The sequence below is a fragment of the Talpa occidentalis genome, unplaced genomic scaffold (genome assembly GCF_014898055.3).
Source record: "Talpa occidentalis isolate TD23 unplaced genomic scaffold, MPIMG_talOcc4v2.1 talOcc4.7, whole genome shotgun sequence".
Taxonomy (NCBI): Eukaryota; Metazoa; Chordata; class Mammalia; order Eulipotyphla; family Talpidae; genus Talpa; species Talpa occidentalis.
Window position 1 is genome coordinate 97260665 of NW_023605083.1, and position 21726 is coordinate 97282390.

Here is a 21726-nt window from a genome sequence, read left to right on the forward strand (position 1 = left end):
ATGCATCTTAATTTATTTAATTATTCCCATATTGTTGAACAATTATGTTTCTTTTAAATTATATGGGCACATCATTATTTCCCTAAAAATGAAATTTCTAGATAAAAGGAGACATTTAACTTACCAATGTGCCACAAATGAATTATATCAAAATCTCGATGTGAGAGGTCCAGGCATCAGTATTTTCAAAAGGTTCCCAGCTTCATCAAATATACAGTCAGGGATAAGAAAGTTACTTGTCCTGGGTCAGTGTTCTTTTCTTTATCTAGTGTATTTTCATGGAAGCCATCTTCAATGGAAACACTCTTTTTTTCAAGCTCACATTCTCCATCCTTTACAGAATGGCAACTTTAGATAGCAGCTCACAAATGACATTGACTTGACATGAAGTCGTTCAGATCTTCTGTGACTCTACTGACATTTTTTGAATAGTTATCCTATCAATTGTTGAGAGAGGGTCTTAAAACTTCCTAGGCATGATGATGGAATTATCTGTTTCTCCTTTAATTTCATTCTGTCAATATTTGTTTTATATAGCTCCTAGTTTGTTCATTAGGGACATACCCATTAATGACTTTATTCTTTTACTCTTACTTATTGATTCTTTTATTATTACAGAATATTTCTCTTCATCAGTGCTAGTACGCTGTCTTGATTTAATATAACAAATCCAGTCTTCTTATGTCTATTGTTTGCATTGCATATCAATTTTCATTAATTAATTTTACTCTAACCTTGTCTTAGTGTGGCTCCTGTAAATTTTATTTAGTTGAGTCCTGTGTTCAGCCATTCTGATAAGCCCTGACTTTTAATTGGAGTTGATTTGCATCTACTGCCTTATTATTTATTTTCTGTTCATCTTCTCTGATTTATTATTCCTCTTTTCTGCCTTCATGAATTCTTTTGCACTAGTTGAATGCATTTTTAAAATTCCATTTTAATTTGTTCACTAGCAATATGCTTTTGCAATATATTTTTTAAGGATTTATTTGTTTATACAAGAACCGGGGTACAGGTCAGATGTGAGGGAGGGTGAGAGGATTCACCAGAGACAGAGTGGGGAACAGAACAGGCAAACTGACTGAAATACACTGCTGAGGGGAGCAGCGGGCGAGACAGGAGAGGTCTGTCCTGTCATGTGGGTATCTCCATGGCCAGCGGGGATCAAACAGGTACTGCAGAGGCTGCGGACAGCTTCACAGTGCTGCACTCAACCACCTGCGCCACCAGGGAGGCCCTTCAATATGTTTTTAGTGGTTGTTTGCAGGGTTACAATACAGGCCTAATTCAAGAAACAAGAAAAATCTCAAATAATCTTGCATCACACAATAAAGGACTAGAGAAAGAAGAATAAATGAAACCAAAAGCCAGTAGAAGGAAGAAAATAATAAAAATTGGAGCAGAAATAAATGAAGTAGAAGTTTAAAAAGACAGTTCAATAGATCAATGAAAGCAAACTTTGAAAAAATAAATAAAATAGACAACCCTCTAGCTAGATTCACTAAGGGGAAAAAAAGAGAAAATCCAAATAAATAGAAGCAGAAATGAAACAGAAGTCACAACAGACATCTCAAAAATACAGAGGATCATGAAAAACTACTATGAATGTCTTTATGCCAACATATTGGAAAATGTGGAAGAAATAGACAAATTCTTAGAAGCATACAATCCTTCAAGACTGAATTAGGAAGCCCTAGGAAAGCGGAACAGTTCAATTATAAGGAAAGAAATTGAAACAATAATCAAAAATCTCCCCAAAAAATCAAAAGGTCAGCACTAAAGTGTTTCCCTAGTGAGTACCACCAAATCTTCAAAGAGGAACTAATACTTATCCTCTTCAGACTCTTTCAAAAAATTAAAGAAGATGGAATGCTCTCAAACACATTCTATGAGGCCAAAATTACTGATATAAAAAACCAGACAGAGATATCTGGGCAGGCAGGCTGCTATCTCAGATCCAAGAAAGGTTGTCTTTTAGTGGTGTTTCCACAGATTGTGCAGAGAGGGGTCTGTGGTGAGACAAGACTGAAGCCCAAGAGTCTATATCTGGTAAACTCAGTAACTTTTTACTTCTTAAGGGGCTGAGTGTTGTATTTGACAAGAATATATGCTTTTCCCTTAGCAAATATTGGTGCCTGAATTTCATAGGTAGAGCATTCATTGTTGGAGGTAGAAGCTAATAAAACCCTCCAGGCAAGTTTGGGTGTTTATTATGGGAATCAAATTTAAATCCCTCTTCTTGGGACATTTTTTTCTTCTTTGGCTTGTTTTCTCTTGGGTAAGCGGAATATGGTTCAGGCATAGGGCTTATGGCAGGATCTTAGAAATAAGAGGTCAATCCTGCCATTTCAATTAGCACTTAGTTAATTCCAGCCCTGGTTTCCTTCCCAGAAAAAAATGCAACTTGCTCTAAAGGGTCTGTAGGCTCTAAACTCAGATGCGGCTGCATCGCCATGGACAACAGGGCCTGCATCCATGGTGTTTTATTATTTAGGAGGTCAGGAGACTCACTGTGACTGCATCACCCAGTGGGGGGGCCATTCTTCAGCCTGTTATTACTACTCAAAAGGTCTGACAAAAATCTGTGTCTGTGGTGTATGCAGTTTTCCCAGTGTTTTCTCCTTGAGTAGTGGATAATACTGTTGAAAGCTATGAAACATTTTTAAAAATGCACCCTTAGAACAGACTAAGTAATTTACAGTCAGGCTTATTAATATTTTTTTGCAATTTTAAACTTACTATAATCAATGCTTACATATGACGTCAATTCTAGCATCACTGTTAATGCAGATAAGTAGTCTTCAGTGGGCTGTTGAGACAGCAGGTAATAGTACAAACACTACTAACAGACCACGTGCCAGTCACTTAGCTCCTCTGGACTGTAGAGTCCTTCTCTGTAAAAAGACGGAGTTGTAAATAATCATTGAGTTTCCCGTTCTGTATCTAGCGAGATGCTGGACTCAAACAAATGCAGGTTCCTGTGACAAGAATAATCTTGGAAAGAGGGAAAATACAAAGAACAGGAGGAAGCTGTAATAAACTCTAGGGGGATGAGGTTACTGTAGAAACTGCCTGGTGAAGAAAAAGAGTAATAGTTACTAGAGTTCTCCTGCTTCTTCACTGAGATTGCCTTGGGACAAACAAGTCCCTGCCCTTTATTGCTTTATCTCGATAAGGAGTCCTCAGGGGTCAATTTGGGGCAACAATGAAGTCCAGGACTTGTGACAGTCTGAGAAGAACAGATGTGTGGTCATTAGTTACAAGAGTAATTTAGCCAAAAGCCCACAAAAAAATGTCAGGGAACCCATCTTAGCTACATAAAAACAGATAAAAGGTACAAGAAGACTTAGAAAGGAACTAAAGGAATGTTAGGTGTAGAAACTAAAATAGTTGAAATAAAGCTAAACTGTTTGCAGAGAGGGAAAAGTGGAAGAATGATTAGTGAGTCGGAAGACAGACTGAGATCTCCCAGATGGAAGAAGAAAAATAGAAAGAAATACAAAGCATCAGGAAAAATCAAGGTGGAGGAAGCAGTGCTATGATCTGATAATGGAAGTCCCAAAAATAGAATGAAATTTTTAAAAATAATGAGAGGAGGAAAAATGAGCAAAAAACTTCTTCTGCATTAAAAAAGAGAAAGAGGAGATACAAATGAAGAGATACTAGAAAATCTTCATGCCTAGATACATTACAGGTAATTTAAAATATCAATAAACATCTAAAATGTTACATAAAGAAGAGTTGATTATTCTATAGAAATAAGATTGACTGGAACTTTTCAACAGCAACATTAGGTAAAAAAAGACTGTAGAGGGATGTTTAGAAAAGTTACAGAGAACATAGAGCTTCTAATTTTATTGCCAGTCTGATAATCACTCAAGCATGAGGGCAGAATGTAAGACAGTCTTAGGAATATAAGGTCGCAGAGATTTTGCCACACAAAGCCCGCATTACAAATACTTTTGGATTAATTTCTTTCCATAAGAGGGAATGAACAACAAGAAATATAAGAAGGTAGTTCAATACCTTGGTAAGTTTTATTTATATTCTACACCAAAACTAAAACTAAGAAGAAAATATTTTATCTTTATCATAGAAAGTGATATCTACTCATAGAGAAAAATTTTAATAGCTCAGGAATAAAAGTCTGTATCTCTACATGATATCAGGAGATTCCAGAGAAAGACTACAGATGAGAGAGTACTAAAGCCCCTGAATTCCAAGAAAAAAAATTATGTGATCGTCTCAATAGATGCTGAAAACATTTTTTAAAATTCAACTCCCATTACAACAAGAAAGGAAAGGTATCAGGAAGAAAAGGAGATATTCGTAGCATGTTTACACATACACACATCTATGTGTGTATTTGGAATAAACATACAAAGAGAGAAAACATTGCAAAGATTCTCTTTAAAAGTGGGAATGTAACCTGGACATATATGATTATTTAATATTAATGGAAATTCTAGCCACAATACTGACAATATAAAATAATTAGGCATGAAATTTGAAAGAAGGAAAAATTGTCTTAATTGGCAGAGGTCTGCTCTAAAAAACTCAGAAGAATTTGCAAATTATTAGATATAAGGGGAGTGTTTACCTTTAGCAATTTGGCTCACTATGATTTGTATATAAAAGTCAATTAAATTTCTAAACTTAGTAACAAGTAACTATAAACATTACTAAAAGAAGCTGTAATTTATAAATATATCAGAAGATATTAAACATCTGGGAATAAATCTAACAGCAGATTTACAAAATGCCTACAGGGAAAGTTATTAAATTTTTTGATATATTGGAAGTCCTACCCAAAGAAATGCACCAAGTTTCTTGATAAAACAACTCAATATTCCCTCAAATATTCCCCCAAATAGCCTATGGATTCATTGCGTTTACAAACAAAACATGAATAGGATTCTTCAGGGTAATACACATAGAGGGTAATGCACATAAAATCATCTTGGCAAGATAATTTGAAAATTTATATTAATGTGCAAAGGATAAGAATTATTATGATGTTCTTGAAAAACACAAGCAGTAAGAGGGACTTGCCCCTACATTATTTTAGGACTTCTTATAAAGTTACAATTATTGAGGCAGTTTGGTATTGGCATTGGAAAAAGACGAACTGATCAGAAGATAGAAGCGAGAACAGAAAAGAGAAAGAGGCACATATGTGCCCGGTGCTTTCCTATTCAGAGAGGTAACATGTCAGCTCTGTGGGAAAGGAGAGATTTCCACACTCTGCGCAGAAGTCAACCTGAAACGGATTAAGGTTTAAAATGTCAAAATAAAACCTTAACATCCTTAGTGGAAATTATAAATATCACTTAGCCCTTGAGGGAAGGATAACAGTTCTTAAACAAGGCACAGAAAACATTCACTATAGGAAAAAAGACTAGCATTTTTTTGATTATTAAAGATATTAAAATGTGTTCATTAAAAGACACTTTTATTTATTTATTTTTTAAATGGGAATTTCTTATTTTTGATTTATTTATTTATTTATGCAAGCACTGGGTACAGTCAGAAGCGTGGGAGGGTGAGAGAATTCACTAGAGCCAGAGCGGGGAACAGAACAGGCAGAGTGATGAAATACACTGCTGAGGAGAGCAGCGGGCGCAGCAGGAGAAGTCTGCGCGCCATGTGGGACCCTCGCCGGAAGCCAGGTATCGAACCGGCGCTGCAGAGTCTGCGCTCAACTGCTATGCCACCAGGGGAGGCCCTAAAAGACACTTTTAAAAGGGAAAATACGGGGCCTCCCCGGTGGCGCAGCGGTTGAGCGCTGGGTTGCGAAGCTGCCCGCGGCCTCTGCGGCGCCAGTTCGATCCCCGGCTGCTCCCTGGCCACCGGAGGAGGGTCACACATGGCGCGCAGACCCCTCCTGCCGCCCGCCGCTCCCCTCAGCAGTGTACCTTGGCCCCCCTGCCTGCTCTGCTCTCCGCTCTGGCTCTGGTGAATTCTCTCACCCTCCCGCGCTTCTGACTGTACCCAGTACATGTATAAACAAAAAAAAACCAAACAAACAAAGAAAGAAAGAAAGAAAGAAAAAACATGCCTCTATATAAAAAAAAAAAAATAAAATAAAAGGGAAAATACCTAGGAGTGGAATTGCTGGATCATATGGGAGTTCTACGTTTAGTAGGTCCAGAAATCTCCACACAGCTCTCCATAGTGGTTGGACCAGTTTGCACTCCCACCAACAGTATAGAAGAGTTCGTTTTTCTCCACATCCTCGCCAACATTTGTAGTTGCTAGTTTTTTTAATATGTGCCATTCTCACTGGTGTAAGATGGTATCTCATGGTAGTTTTGATTTGCATTTCCCTGATGACAAGTGATGTTGAACATTTTTTCATGTTGTTGGCCTGTTGGCCATTTGCATTTCCTCTTCAGAGAAGTTTCTTTTTAGCTCTTCTGCCCATTTTTTGACACAGAAACATCAATTCCAAAGAGCACCTGCACCCCTATGTTTATAGCAGCACTGTTTACAATAGCTAAGCTTTGGAAACAACCCAAATGCCCAAAAATAGATGACTGGATCAAGAAGATGTGGTACATATACACCATGGAATATTACTCAGCATTCAAAAAAGATAAACACATGCAATTTGCAGCAACATGGATGGCGCTGGAAGGGATCATGCTCAGCGAAATAAGCCAGAAAGAAAAAGAAAAATACCAGATGGTCTCACTCATAGCAGGAATCTAGAAAACTTAAATAAGGGACCAGGAAAATGAATAACTATAAGAAAGTAAAAATCAAAATCAACAAAAAACTATGAACCAGAGACACCCTATGGGGGTGGGGGCAGGGAGGGGAGGGGTTGGGGTCAAAATAAGGGGGTTGCAATTGTATGGGGAATATAAAAATAAAATTTAATTAAAAAAATAAAAGGGAAAATAATTTACAAACTAGAAGATATTTACAAAGCAGAAATAAACACTAGTAGCAAGAATAAATAACCTTTATAAATAAGCAACAGGAAGACAACAAGAAAAATGGGCAAAAGTCATAACAGGCAGTACACATGTAGCCAGAAAACATGCTCAAGATGTTTGATATCACTCTGGTAATAGAAATGCAAGTCGAGATTACAATAACATATCATTTTTTTAAAAGATTTATTTATTTTTCTACAACAACTGGGGGTGCAGGCCAGAGGTACGGGAGGGTGAGAGGATTCACCAGAGACAGAGCGGGGAACAGAACAGGCAGACTGACTAAATACACTGCTGAGGGGAGCGACTGGCGAGGGCGAGACAGGAGAGGTCTGTCCCACCATGTGAGTTTCTCCCTGGCCGGCCAGGAACCGAACCAGCGCTGCAGAGGCTGCAGACATCTTCGCAGTGCTGTGCTCAACCTGCTGAGCCACCAGGGAGGCCCTGCAATAATATATCATTTTATTGACAAAAATTTGTAAGACTGACAAAGTCAGAAAAGATACAGACCCATAAGCTCTCTGAGAGGCAATAACATTGAGACTTTTATTCCTAACACTGAACATTCTTATACATAATAACTCAACAACTCAGGGCCTCCTTGGTGGTGCGGAGGTTAAAGGCAGCTCTATCAAGCTATCCGCAGGCACTGTAGCGTGAGTTCGAGCCTTGGCCAGCCAGGGAGCTAACCCACATGGCACAGCAGACCTCTCCTGTCTGGCCTGCTGCTCCCCTCAGCAGTGTATTTCGGTCAGTCTGCCTGTTCTGTTCCCCCACTCTGTGTCTGGTGAATCCTCTCACCCCCCACACACCTCTGGCCTACACTTACTGTGTACATAAATAAATAAATCTTTTTTTTTTTATATTCCTGTTTTTTTGAAGATTTATTTATTTATTTATACAAGCACTGGGTACAGTCAGAAGCGCGGGAGGGTGAGAGAATTCACCAGAGCCAGAGCGGGGAGCAGAGCAGGCAGAAGGACCGAAGTACACTGCTGAGGGGAGCAGCGGGCGGCAGGAGAGGTCTGCGCGCCATGTGGGACCCTCGCCCGGTGGCCGGGGATCGAACTGGTTCTACAGAGGCTGCAGGCAGCCTCGCAACCCAGGGCTCAACCGCTGCGCTACCGGGGAGGCCCCATAAATAAATAAATCTTAAAAAAAAAAAAAACAACTCAGTAACTCCTCTTTGGATGCATACAGGAGAAATGCGCAGGACTCTTTCAAATGGCGCGATTTACCATAGCAAAATAAAAACAAAAACCAAAAAACCAACAAAAAAACAGGAGACAACACAAAGCCCCACGAAGGGAGAGTAGAGGAATAAGCCGCTATGTTGCTATGCAATGGAATATTCCATAGCTACCCAAATTGTCGACAGTCTGGAAGCATCTCAGCAAAACATTATTAAATGAAAACAATGAGTCCAGGAGCTTTACACAGAGCTCCACATACTTTGTGTAAAGCGAAAAACAATATGTATTCATAATATTGTTAGAAATGCATATAGGTGTAGTAAATGGACAAAAGAGGGAGCACAAGGACCCCATGAGGACAGGATTCAGGATGATGGTGACATCAGATGAGGAAAAACTAGGGAGAGAAGGGGAAATCCCTGTCTGCAGTGATGATGGCTCTATGTAGGTTACTGCCCATCACTTACTTTTTGTTTGGGATAGCAGCACTAGGGATGTTTCTGACATCGTTATACGGTAGTGGACATGGCGTGGAGGAGGGCAGGGGAGGGCAGAAGGGAGGGGAGAGAGGAAAGGAAGCCAGCTCATTTAACTCTGAGCGCTGTCTTGGCATCTCAACAAAACAAAGTTCTCAAGCAGGCCTCTGAAATATCTGCAGAACATCACCTGATCACTTGTTTCCCAGTCTCGGGCCCTGGTTAACTGTCCTCTTTAAGGAGCATAAAGACAGCACTGCTGTGCTGGGGATGCGTGTGTGGGACCAGCGCCAACACCCACGCCATCACCGCTATGTGTTTCAGAAACGCACAGGATGGATACGCACAGGACAGATAGCTCTTGTGAGCTGAAAAGGCACCCCCCTGCCCCACAGGTTTGTGTTTTCCCTTTGTCTTTCCCATCTTTCTCTTGGTTTGTTTTCTTTCTTACCCTCATTTTCTTTCTCCTAAATCTCCACACACCACTCACTCTCCTCTGAAGGTGCAATTGTGCAGTGTTCCCTCAGGGAGACGAGAGTATTAAGTCTGTCCTTGTGGCATCAGACTGCATTTTGTTTGGGCAATTTATATTTTATGGCACACATGTAAATTGCTATGTGGAATTTAATAACCCAATTGAGCACCTTCAGTTGGAGCCAAATTGGCATTTATTTCCTGATTTCTGAAGGGGGTTTCTGAGCTTCAGGATGGGGGAACTTCTTACAGATGGCAGCATTTTGATTTAAAAGACTTTTTTTTTCTGCCCAGAGATCAGTTCCAGACTTGCCCAGCTCATAGAGCTTGGGGGAAGAGAGGAGCGGAAGGTGGTAATTTGCTAAGAAAGGAAGGAAAAACAATAATATTTATTTGATTACATTTTCTCATGTTCTAGTAGGGGGTAAATTACAGGCCTAATGACTTCAGTGTTGAGGGTTTGCCTTGAACAAAGCTTCCTAAGATGTTGAGGGCTTTGGAGTTAAAGAGAACTCACCGAAGAAATAGTCCCTGCTGTCACCACTAGGGTTGGATTTACAAGACAAGCATTTCCAAGAATCCTGCTTGGTTCCACACATTTTTTTCCAGCTCTTATTATACTGACTACAGATGAGAAATAACAGTGGAAAAAAAATTTGGCTTATTAATGATGGATATAGCAACACCCAGCATTAGCGTTTCAAAGATCATTTATTATTGGTCATTTGTAACCTTCACAGCAGCTTTGGGCAGTAATACTCTTATTCCCATTTTCTAAGGGAAGAAACTCAGACCGTCCTTTGCATATGATTTACTAGTTATTTAGGCTTGGGTTTTGTACAAGTGCTGCCTCATATCACTTACCGAAGGCTGAAATCCCTAGCCTCAGCACAGGAAGCCCAGGCCCTTCTTTTAAAAGGCTCTGTAATCCCAGAAAAGACAAAGCACCATGAGTCCAGACCATGAAGCTGTGCTGGGAAGGCCACCAGCTAGGAGGGAGCTCTGCTCTGGCCCTGCACTCTGGCCCAGCCACCTCCCAGGCGCTCGCCTGTGCCCTGGCCTGGCTCACTTCTCCCCTGCTTGGCAGGTCTTGGGATCTGTGCCCTGGAAGAGCAGAAGCATTGAGAATTGGCCAACTTGGGTTCAAATCCAGATCACCTCCCAGAGGAGTGATCACAAAGGGATTATTTACCACTTCAAGTTTTACATTCTTCACCCTTAATTTAAGGAAATTAATATCTACCTTCCCCAGTGTGAAGATCAAATGCAGCAGCAGACGAAGGGGAAGCAAGCAAGGACCCTAGCTCATGAAGAGCCTCCGGCCCAATGGTGTTGCTGATACTGCTCAGCTCCAGTCGGGGCCCGTGACTTTGTCTTAATGAATGGCTGGGTTTCTCATTCTCTTTTTCATAAAATAATAGAGTGTGTGGGAAGGAGGGAAGGAGAAAGGAAGGAAGGAAGTAGGGAGTGAGAGAGGGAGGCAAGACTCCAGATCTGCTTGGCATTTTCCCTAAGGCAGAGGCAGAGGGAGACCGCTCCTCTTTCAGCAAAGCCCAATCCTGCCCTCTGTTAATGATGCTGGAAGGTAACTGCAGTGGCAAAAGGAGCACTAGATTTAAAAAAATCCTTGTGGCTCTAAATCCCAACTCTACCTCCTAATATCTGTGTGACCCTGAGCCATTTCCTTGACCTCTCTGAGTCATATAAATAATACCTGCTCTGTCTACTTTATGGTGTGGAAGAAATTTAAGAGACTAGCCTTGTAGAAAAGATTTTTTTAATTATAAAGCTGTATGATCTCCTGCTATTGTAATTATTCATATTCTATTCTACAACATATATTTCTCTACTAAGAAGACTAATAGTTAAAAAATCTATCTAAAATAGACCAGAAGATTCTTTGTTCGTAGAAGGCCCCACTCCTTCTGGCCTCGACAGCCTGGTCTCTGTGGTCAGGAATATCAGAGGGATCTTTGTTACTGTGAATCACTAGGAGATTTGGGGGATTTTCTAATTGGGGGGACTAAACAAGAATAAAATTATGTGCTTCCTCCATCTCAGCAGGAGAGAAAAGCTTTCCAAACACAGCTAAGGACCTTCAAATAAATGGCTTCTAGTGAGCAGGTATTTGTAAAAGGTTAATTGAAGGTACATCCTACAGTTTCATGAAATCTCAACCCAGGGACATGATTGTACTTGGCTCAATCTACCAAGTTTTCATCTGCCTTCTGCTTGCACTCATCTGATGATAAAATGCCATCTCTCCATTACGGCATTCGACCTTTAAATGGCAAAGAGCCGCTCTGTCATCAGATAGAGTCATGAGAAGCCATAAAGGAGGAGACGAAGTTAGAATACTAAGGCATCTGAAGTCAGCACAGAGCGTTATAAAGCAAGCGTGACTTCCGGGAGCGTGCAGAGGAAGACGGGGCTTCCAAACTCCCCTCCGGAGCCCTTTGCTCAGGGCTCGAGGTTGCTTATTGAGAGTTGAATCTGCACCCACCCACTTACAGCCTCCCCTTTTCTAATTTAGAATTAAACCTCCTTTTTTAAAAACAACACCATCCTTTCCATCTACTTCTTCCAAGATTTAAATAATAATAACATACATCTGATTGCCAGTTGCATCCAATGCGTGGCACTCTTTACTTGGGCCATTTTAAATGTCCTTCATCACAAACACTGAAAATTCTCCAGTGCTTGGACATTCTCGGTAAGATCCTGCCAGGCAGGCTCACCTGCAGGCAGGGTAAGCAGGAGTTAATGCACATCTCTGCCATCAAATTGCTGGGTGTTTCTGCCAAGCCACTTAACCTGTCTGTGCCTCTCTTCCAGAGCTACAAGGTAAAATGAGTTTAATAGCATCACCTCACCTTCTAATGGGTGTGTTTTCAGGAAAAACTAATGCTACACCTGTAAAACACATGGACAAGTAGGAAACATGACACGAAACCTTCATCCTAAGTTTTCATCCAGGGTGATGGAGAGGAGAGGGATGGTAGGAGGAGAGGAATGGAGACAGCTGACAGGCAGATGGAGGGAACACAGCACTTCAGTGTCATACTCAGAACAGCCACGTTCTTCAATACTTCTGCACACCAGAAATCAATATGTAATATCTCTGGCATGAAAGGCACACTATGTCGTACATAAAGGGAGAATGAATCGATCAATCTGGCAATTTTAGCTTCCTAATTCAAGCTGGCTTCCCTGACATCTCAGAATTCAAAAATGACAACTGTCCTTATTATTTGTGAATTCATCTTCCTATTCTCGGCCACCGTAGCCCCTTTTTGCCACCCTTCACACTAATCTTTGTGCAGTGGGGAGGTATCACCAAAGGGGACACCTTGAGGAATCGCAAGGTTGTTATCATCAGCATCTTAAGGAACTTTGCTGAGGCCTTGGTGGTTTCATTTAAACCAGTGCCTTATACCATCTTCAAATCAATATCTCCACATTTATCTGTTAAGTGCACCAAAGTTAGAACAGGAGTTAAGGAGATGCAGAATTAGAGGGATAGGAACCTATACTCAAAAATCAGAAATAAGGCTACAGGTATGGGACAATTCAGACATAAAATGCAGTTCTAAGTAAGTCAAGGTTACGGTATGGTTGCCAATCTGTAGGGCTTGGGAGAAGGAGAATTGTCAGAACAACCTTTCCCAATAAATGAAATTGGGGTGTGGGCTGATGTGGGAGATGATGAACCTGTACAAAGAAGAGAGAGGTTTGGCATTGAGGGGCAGGGCTATGAAGGTGCCTGAAATTGGATTGGAGAGTGTACTGGGGACAGTGGTGTTTGGTCATCTGGAACCAAGATTATGGGGGAAATTGACAGCCATGTTGTTTGTCTTATTTTATGTAAAACATTTAATAAAAGAAATCTTTTTTTCTGGACCAAAATGTATGGAACTTATAACAGCCATCTGTGACTCCAGTTTATTTTTGACAGATTTACAGAAGTCAAACTTTCAGCTAAGTGGGTTTTTGTTCCCATCCCTGCAGGGGCTGCTTCATGGTATCACCACCAAAACCTCTGCCTCTGAAAGTATAGTTAAAATGCCATTAAGATGTAAAATAGAGTGTAAGGTAGGCAAACCCCAAATTCTGCAGTTATACAGATGACAAAATTTACACAGAACAGGGAAATGCCTTTTCGCAGCATAATTTCAGGGATTTTGAAATGTGTCCAAAGTGTCAAGGTAGACAGTCCTCCCCCACCTTCTGGCAGACTGAAATTCCACTAACAGCACTTAATCCCTTTAGTTGAAGGCATTGATCCCTGTTAAAATGTCCATATCCATGGAAGCGTTAATAATTTAAGCTGTCCCCTCAAGCTACTGTCCCATCTTTTTCTTCCTTTCACTGTAAACTTCTTGATTAAGTGGTCTACACCCGACAGCCCCCATTTCCTTACCACCCACTTTCTCCTTAATCTCACAAAATCTAACTTTTGTACCCATCTCTCAACAGAAATCATTATCCCCAAGGTCACCAAAGATCTAATAATTACCAACTTTTCCTCATCATTTTTTTTTCAAAGATTTATTTATTTATTTATTTATTTATTTATTTATTTATTTATTTATATAAGCACTGGGTACAGTCAGAAGCACCGGGGCGGGGGTGTGTGAGAGAATTTACCAGAGATAGAGCGGGGAGCAGAACAGGCAGACTGACAAAATACACTGCTGAGGGGAGCAGCGGGCAGCAGGAGAGGTCTGCGTGCCGTGTGGGACCCTCGCTGGCGGCCGGGGATTGAACCAGCGCTGCAGAGGCTTGGGGCAGCTTCGCAGCCCAGTGCTCAAGCGCTGCACCACCAGGGGAGGCCCCTTCTCATCATTTTTAACCCTTCCCTTTGCCCTCTTTGGAGCTCTTCTTCGTCAACCATTCAGGATATGATGACTGTGAGTCTCTAGATGTTCGTTCCAGCTAGTTCTCTCGGTAAACTTCAGTGCTTCCTCTTCCTTCCCTCAGATGCTAATATTTGTAAGTTACTCTTACTCTTCCTTCCCTCAGATGCTAATATTTGTAAGTTACTCTTACTCTTACTAAACATGTTCATCCCTATTATGTCTTATTTTCAAAACTTCATGAGGTAGGTATATAATCGGTCTATTAAGGATGAGAAAATTGAAGCCCAGAGAGTTCCTAATAAGTATAATAAGAAGTAGACTTGATGAGTTAACCTAGGCTTCCTGAGTCTAAGTCTGTGCTCTAAATGTGGACAAATCTTAATGGCTTTTCTCAATCCACTTGTCTTTTCTCTGTGCCCCTCCCCTGCCCCTTACAACATTGGATGCCATTGCTTCCATCACTTGAACTTATCCATTCAACAGGAAAGAAGCTGTTCTCCAGGATCTCAAAAATCAGGACCTAGAATATGGCAAACACATCTCTAGTCACAACCCAAAAGGACAGAAAGCCAGAATGAGGAAAGGTTGAGTTATGGGTTAGAATTGTTAACTTTTATTCTCATTAGTCTTATAATGATGGACAAGGTATTTAGTCCTTTTTATCCTTACCTTCCTAGTTTGTAAAATCCAATTTTATGAGGGCAAAAGGAGTTAATTTGGGATTAATATTTTAAATATGGTATCTGAGACATCTAAATGTGAGATACTGTTGTTGGCTCTAATACAGAGACCTGAATAGATGCTCTTGCGTTCCCATTCCTTCATTTCCCCTTCTTGGGCTTCTGTCTTTCTGTCCATGATATGAGCATCATTCATTCTCCTAATCACCTAGATTTGAGATTGTGTCCTTTCCCTTATCCAATCAGCTTCCAGAAATGGTTTAATCTGTCTTCACTGCATTGTTCTCATCTGGATCACCCATAAGCCCTCACTGTGTTCTCTCAGCATTTGACCTTTCCTTATTCCAGTTCAGTCTTTCTGTGTCAGCAGAACTGAGTATTTCAAATATACAACTTTTATTATCTATTTTTCCAGTCTGAGAAACTTCTGGTGGCTGTCCACTGCCTACAGGTGAAGTTACAGACTGTTCCATGTAGAATTCAGTCATCCTGGACCTGACCCCTACTCATTCTTTTTCTCTCTTCTTCTCTCTTCACTCCTGGTCCCTATCTTCTGTTCAAAGCTACTGTTCTAACCAGAAGTTGTATCTACAACATTAGACAGTTGATTTATAGTCCTGCCTTCCCCATTGTTATGTCCTTATCCTCTACTAAGGAATCTCCTGGGATACCCTCTGTTAGCTTCTCTATCTAAATTGGCTGGTTCTTAGCTCAGCTTCTACATGCTTCTTCTCCAAATGATACTGACCTACAGTCATGTCTCCTGTCTGTCAACAACTGTTTATTAATCACTTGCTGTATGCTTTACATATATAGTATATCATCAAATACTTACCATACCTTACAAAGTGTTATCGTCTGCATTTTATAAATGCAGGAATAAAGGCTTTAAGTGTTAAGAAACTTTTATTTTAAAGATTTTTTTTATTTATGCATGCAAGAACTGGGCTGTAGGCCAGAGGTGTGGCAGGGGCAGGGGTGGTGAGAGGATTCACAGTGGGGAGAATAACAGGCAGATCTACTGAAATACACTGCTGAAGGGAGCAGCAGGTGAGACAGGAGAGGTCTGCTGCACCATGTGTGTAAGCTCCCTGGCCGGGAATTGAACTCACATTGCAGTGGCTGGTAATAGCTTCATAGTGCTGAGACTTAACCCCTTGTGCTACCAGGGAAGCCATAAATGTTAAGAAACTTGAATAAGATCTCAAGGTTTCTAAGTGTTAGAAGAGTGGGTTAAAGTAACTCTGAGTACACACTTCATTCTTAAAACCACTGCTTCCCAGCACCTACTCCCAGTTTAAAACTAGCATCTGCTACATTGTATAAGTATTTAAAAATATTTTTATTAGAATCGTCCTTCCCCTAAATTAGACTGTAAGTTTCCAGAAGGCATCATCTTACTGTGTCTGTAGATGTGGATAACTGATGTCTAGAGGTTCCACAGAAAATGAAAAAGATTGGCAAACCTGACAGTCTCAATATCCTAAGACATCTAAAACAGGCAAAAGGAGCTTCTACTGACCAAAAGGAACATGGTCGTTCATCAGCCAAGTTCTTGTACTTACCTAAAGAGAGGGAAGGTACTGATTGTAAGACACCTTCCATGAATACATCACTTCTATGAATACATCACTTCCATGAATACTCACTTCCATGAATACTCACTTCCATGAATACCTCACTTCCATGAATACTCATGTCCATGAATACATCCACCATGAGTAGCTCTTGATACTCTGGGCAGCATGTCAAAAGTTAGAGTTCCTAGCTCAGAGATTCTGGATTATAATATACAACCTTTGGTGTCATTCTGGAAATGATCCAGGGACTTCCTTGGGTATTAATACTTTAGAATCAATATTTCTGATCAAATTTTTTGTCACAGTGCATCCTGTTGGTAGGGACATGGTCCTGTCCTGATGGAACACCCAATTGCTTGTGCATGTAACAGGCAATAATGTTCAAACTCCCACTAAACCCCTGATACATAATTATGGGGAAAACATATACAGGAAACCTTAAAATATTATCACAAATGGCTCTTTTTTTCTTTCTTCTCATTACCACACTCATCCAAATTTTGGAAATAGCCCAGTCATTTAAACTTAGGTCCTTGGGTGGGGAATTGTAGGACTGGTTTTCCAATAGGGGGAAAAAAAAAGAACTTCCGTAAAAAAAAGGCTATTGATAAACATGAAAGACACTGTCTTTAAAAAGACATATTTCTAGGCCAATCTTAAAGAAATGAGAATATGTAGGTACAAGTAGGTAGCTTTCTCCTTGATCTTTAAGCAGCCCTGTTGGTGTTGAAATTCCCGGCTGAACACCTTTTGTAGCCTCCATGGGTCCCTCCGGCTCTCTGCAGTGAGAGCCACTTTTGTTGTCCCTCTCTTGTTCTCTTTCTCTCTCTGATTCCTCAGAAGCTTTTATCCCCTGCCTCCTTTCAGAACTCAACTTTTCTCTTTCATGCAACTTGGCAGAAGCCCCAAAAGGCTGAAGATTATGGTCTTTCTCTGTATCTGTGTGTGAATCTTTGTAATTATATTCTCAATCAGAAAGGAGTAATTTTCTTTACACCTAAGCCCTGAAGCTCCCCTCTAAAATTTACAACTTGCTTCTGACTCAACCTGCTTTAAGTTACTTACTTACTAAATTCCAAGCCTGCAATAACATAATTACTTTTAAAGTATATTTAGTCAGGATATACAGATACTAAAAAAAGGCATATGAAGCGTTTGCTGATAATTTTATTCCATTATATCCAGTCAAAAGAACAAATGTCAACTGCATATAGTCTTAGTATCCCTGATTCACAAGTCTGTTGAGAGAAGGGTGGTGTCTGCATTGCTCTCCCTTTTGGTTTGTGAGTCAAAATTAAATTTTGAATCCAAAACAAAGCAAGCAGTGAGGGCCTGTGTCAGGCACTGGGGTAGGCGGGGTATAAATGTAAAGGATATATACTTTCTACATACTCAAATCACTGAGCTGCAAAGTAGAATTTTGAGGAAATAAATAAGAGAGAAACTTGGTAGGGACTCAGTGACGACTTCTTGAAGGAAGCAGTAATTGGGCTGTACTTTCAATGACAGAGAGGATGTCGATAAGCAGAAATGATGGATGGCCATTCTGATTGTAGCAAGAGTGTGATCAAGGATGATGGATACTGAAAAATCCCAGCCCTGATCTTAAATAATAAAAAAAAAGTCAGATTTGGCTAAGGCAAGCTAGAGTGAAGTAGACTAGTGAACAATCATCCTGAAAATGTAGGTTGGAGTCGTGTAAAGTTGCTACCACAATGTAAGGGAACTTTATTCTTTGGTAATAAGCCTCTGGAATATCCAGAAATGATGCAATATCAATCCTTTGGTAATAGAAAATACAAAATCACCTTTGGTGTAGAATCTTCTCAAAGTATAAATATTTCCCTCCCCTTAGGGATGTAGGAAACCTTTTAAAGCTCATAAACAAAGGGGGAAAAGCATAAAGGGAAAGATTAATAGAACGGGGATGAAGGAGAGAGGGAGACCAGGCATCCTTGGTGGATGTTAATGTTCCGTTTCACGGTGCAGGATGCCAACTGCATCAGTATCGTAACGATGGATATTCGGGCCTGATGTTGGATTGGGTGTTAGGCGACATATTCCAGAGTCTTTTTGTTCTCCAAACGGCTTTGCCATCCATGGGGGGAGTATGTGGCCTCTCCCAAAAATCCAAGTACAGTCTTTACAGGCATTTTGTCGGCATAACAGCAGACTGTTACCGTACAAACAGTCATTAACCACAGGCTGTGGGCAAAGCTAATCCTGAGTGTGTTGCAACCCATTGGAACCAGGAAATCTGAGCTGCTGCTAATAGGCTTTCAGCAGCTGAGTTCTTAGCCAGTTTTGGCTCCTTTTCCCATCTATGATAATGGGGCTCAACTCTTGCTTGTGCCCTATTGTTTGGGATTTTTCACTGGGGTAAAGAAAAATCATAGATTGATATATATATATATGATATATATATATCATATATATATATATTTGCCTCTGAAAATAAGTTAGCGCTAGATGGGGAATCATAATGATCTTAATGTTCAACATTTTGTACCTGGACACTGAGACCCAGAAGAAGGGGGACTTATGCAAAGTTATATAGCAGTTTCCTTACCACCTCCCCATTTCTCAGTAGTTCTTTCAGCTTTTTGTGTTCCATAGAGCTCAGAAGCAAATGTTCTTTCCTCTTGGTTTTTAATTGATATCCTCCCTCCTCACAACTTGGCTTACACATCTAAACACATAAAATATTTCACTTGGTGCTAATCCTTCTCCATAATATTTCTTGAATGCAGCCCTTCATGTATTGCTTGACAAAATGAGTATCAAGGGGAAAAGCAGGATCCACAGACCTGAAGGGTGGGAATAGTTGAAAGTTTATGGGAATATTTGCATATGGAAACACAGCTCACTTAACTTGATGGATATCAAAGACTAATTGTGGAATGTCTGTCATTTTAAGGCCATAATGAATACAGTTAAGGATACCCAATTTCAACACTCACCTATTCATTAAATACAATATGAAGCCTCCTATCAAATATGAGATATTGAGCTGACTGCAAGGATAGATCATCCTTTATTTTATCTAGGAAGTTCAGATATTTACAACACAGAACCTGGGCCATACAGCCATGTCCTAGTTGCAAGCTTTCGTCAATCAAACCTCATAAGGGGCAGAATTTTATAAGTACAGCAATGGGGGTTCAGCTCTTAAGTGGCCAAAAAATAATGATAATCTTTGCATGCAGATGAGAAATTTTACTATTATGAAAAAAGTCATTCTGGCATTGGATATGAACAGTAGCAGAGACCCTGGACTCAGGAGATGCACATGAAGATTGCAGATCAAAGAAGGGCAAAGTGAAATATTCTGAGTACCACTCCTGTATGCCCCCCTTCAACCCAGGAAACAGAAAGAGCAGTACCCTGGCACATTCAGACTGCAGAGCACCAGCAGGTGAAATGATCATGACAGGATTATGGCCTCATATTGAGAAAAATGAACCATATGAGACACAGCCTTTGCTATTGTATAGATCCAGTGAAACACTTTTATGTGGAATTTTACCTCACCAGTGGATCTTGGCATGAAGATAGTGCAATTATTTTGTTTTTATTTTGTCATTATTTTGTGTATGTTTATGTGTGTATGTGTGTGTGTTTTGGTGTTGGGGCAGGCAGTAGTAAGTGTACCATCTGAAAAACTAGGGATAATTCTTTGGGGTGAGATAATCTTTTTGTCATAACAATATGCCAAATGCATAATTCTAAGACAAAAAACTTAGATTAGCCTCTCTCTCTAGTCAAAGATGCCCTTTATTACTTATTAAAATTACCTTTACATGAATTGTAGACTGTTGTCACATAATATTAAGATATGTACTCTACAGCTTTAGTACTGTACCAAAAGGAAGATCATTTAAGAGCCTGAATGGACTGGACTTTAGAAATTATTTTACTTTTCAATGATGGGTCTCTAGGAGCACAAGGAATTTCTTTTGCACACACATTGCTTTTGAGGGGGATGTTGGGCAATTGTAATTGCAATTTATTTTCTTCTTTGGGGAAGAAATTATGGTTATAAACTAGTGTATCTCTAACTTATTGGGGCACCAAAGGGAAGTTCTCCCTCTAGCTCATGGTATATGTATATATACAGATATATCTCATGACACCATGCAAGCATGATTTCTAAACAAAGAGACTTTACACAGGGAAATAATAGACAAGACATTCTGACTCTTGTTATAGATATGAAGACTATTTTCTGTGAAAAAACTTGTGATTTTCCTACCTTGCATCATAACAATGTGCAATATTCATGTCTGTCATTCGACTGTTTTCTATAAGAAGAAAAAATAATTACATGTTAAGTTAAAGATTCTTGACCTCCAGAGGGCATTTTTTGCCCTGATCTTATTTATTTGGACATGAGAGTATTTGTGTATAAGAGAGATATTTAATTTTTAAATCTGCATTTTCTAGTCCTCAGGAAATGCTTTCATTTTTGGGAATAAGGTATACTGCCTAGCATCCTGAAACTCATTACCAAACACAAATTCAAAAAAATGAACTATTAAAAACTTTTTAGGGTCTCCCCAGTGGTGCAGCAGTTGAGCGCTGGTCTGCGAAGCTGCCCATAGCCTCTGCAGTGCTGATTTGATCCCCAGCCAACAGCAAGGGTCCCACATGGCACGCAGATCTCTCCTGTCTCACCTGCTGCTCCCCTCAGCGGTGTATTTCGTCAGTCTGCCTGTTCTGCTCCCTGCTCTGGCTCTGGTGAATTCTTTCACCCTCCCGCGTTTCTGACTGTACCCAGTACTTGTATAAATAAATAAATAAATTTTAACAAAAAACCTTTTTAATGGTGAACTGAATATAGTAATACACCTGTTGATTTTTTTAATGATGCACTCCTGAAACTTAAATGTTATAATACAATGCTACTTCAATAAAGAAATAATAAAGAAGTAAAAATTAAAAACCTTTTCATTATCACATGCAAGTAAATTCTAGCCCTGAAGAAGAAAATTTGTAGATTCAAATTAAAGTGTAATAAAGCAAGGGTATTCTTCTGAAGGAGGAAAAATTGGGGCATATAAATCCAGGTTGCTAAGAGAACCCTGGGACCACTATTGTCCCTGGGGAAGTTGGTGTCAATCAATGTAATTTACGACCACAACAAAAAGAGTGGGAAAAAACCACATGGTCATATCAATAGATGCTGAGAATGCATTTCATAAGATTCAGCATCCATTTATGATGAAAACCCTTGAAAACTGGGATAAATGGAACACATCTTAACATAATAAAAGCCATATATTACAAACCCACAGTAGGTATCATTCTGAATGGTGAAAAACTGAAAGCCTTTCCGCTAAGCTCTGGTACAACCCAAGGATGAGCTCTTTCACCATTACTATTCAACAAAGTATCTGATGTCTAAGCTAGAGTGATTAGGAGAGAGAAAGCTATAAAAGTAATCCAAACAGGGAAAGAAGTATAGTTACAATTATTTGCAGATGATAAAGTACACAAAGAACCCCAAAGACTCCATGGTAAAAT

General features: G+C 40.0%; 1 long non-coding RNA gene across 3 annotated transcripts in view; it reads left to right on the forward strand.

Annotated features, from left to right (window-relative positions):
• LOC129144841 (uncharacterized) overlaps positions 1-21726 on the forward strand; it is a 41418-nt gene that overhangs the window by 13495 nt on the left and 6197 nt on the right. The window contains exons 2-3 of one of the 3 annotated variants that reach the window (XR_008549556.1): positions 8935-9005; positions 10337-10412. This is a non-coding gene — a long non-coding RNA (uncharacterized LOC129144841). Of the gene's footprint in view, positions 1-8934; positions 9006-9378; positions 9392-10336; positions 10413-21726 lie in introns of those variants that run through there. The other 2 variants (XR_008549557.1, XR_008549558.1) reach the window with 2 other exon arrangements.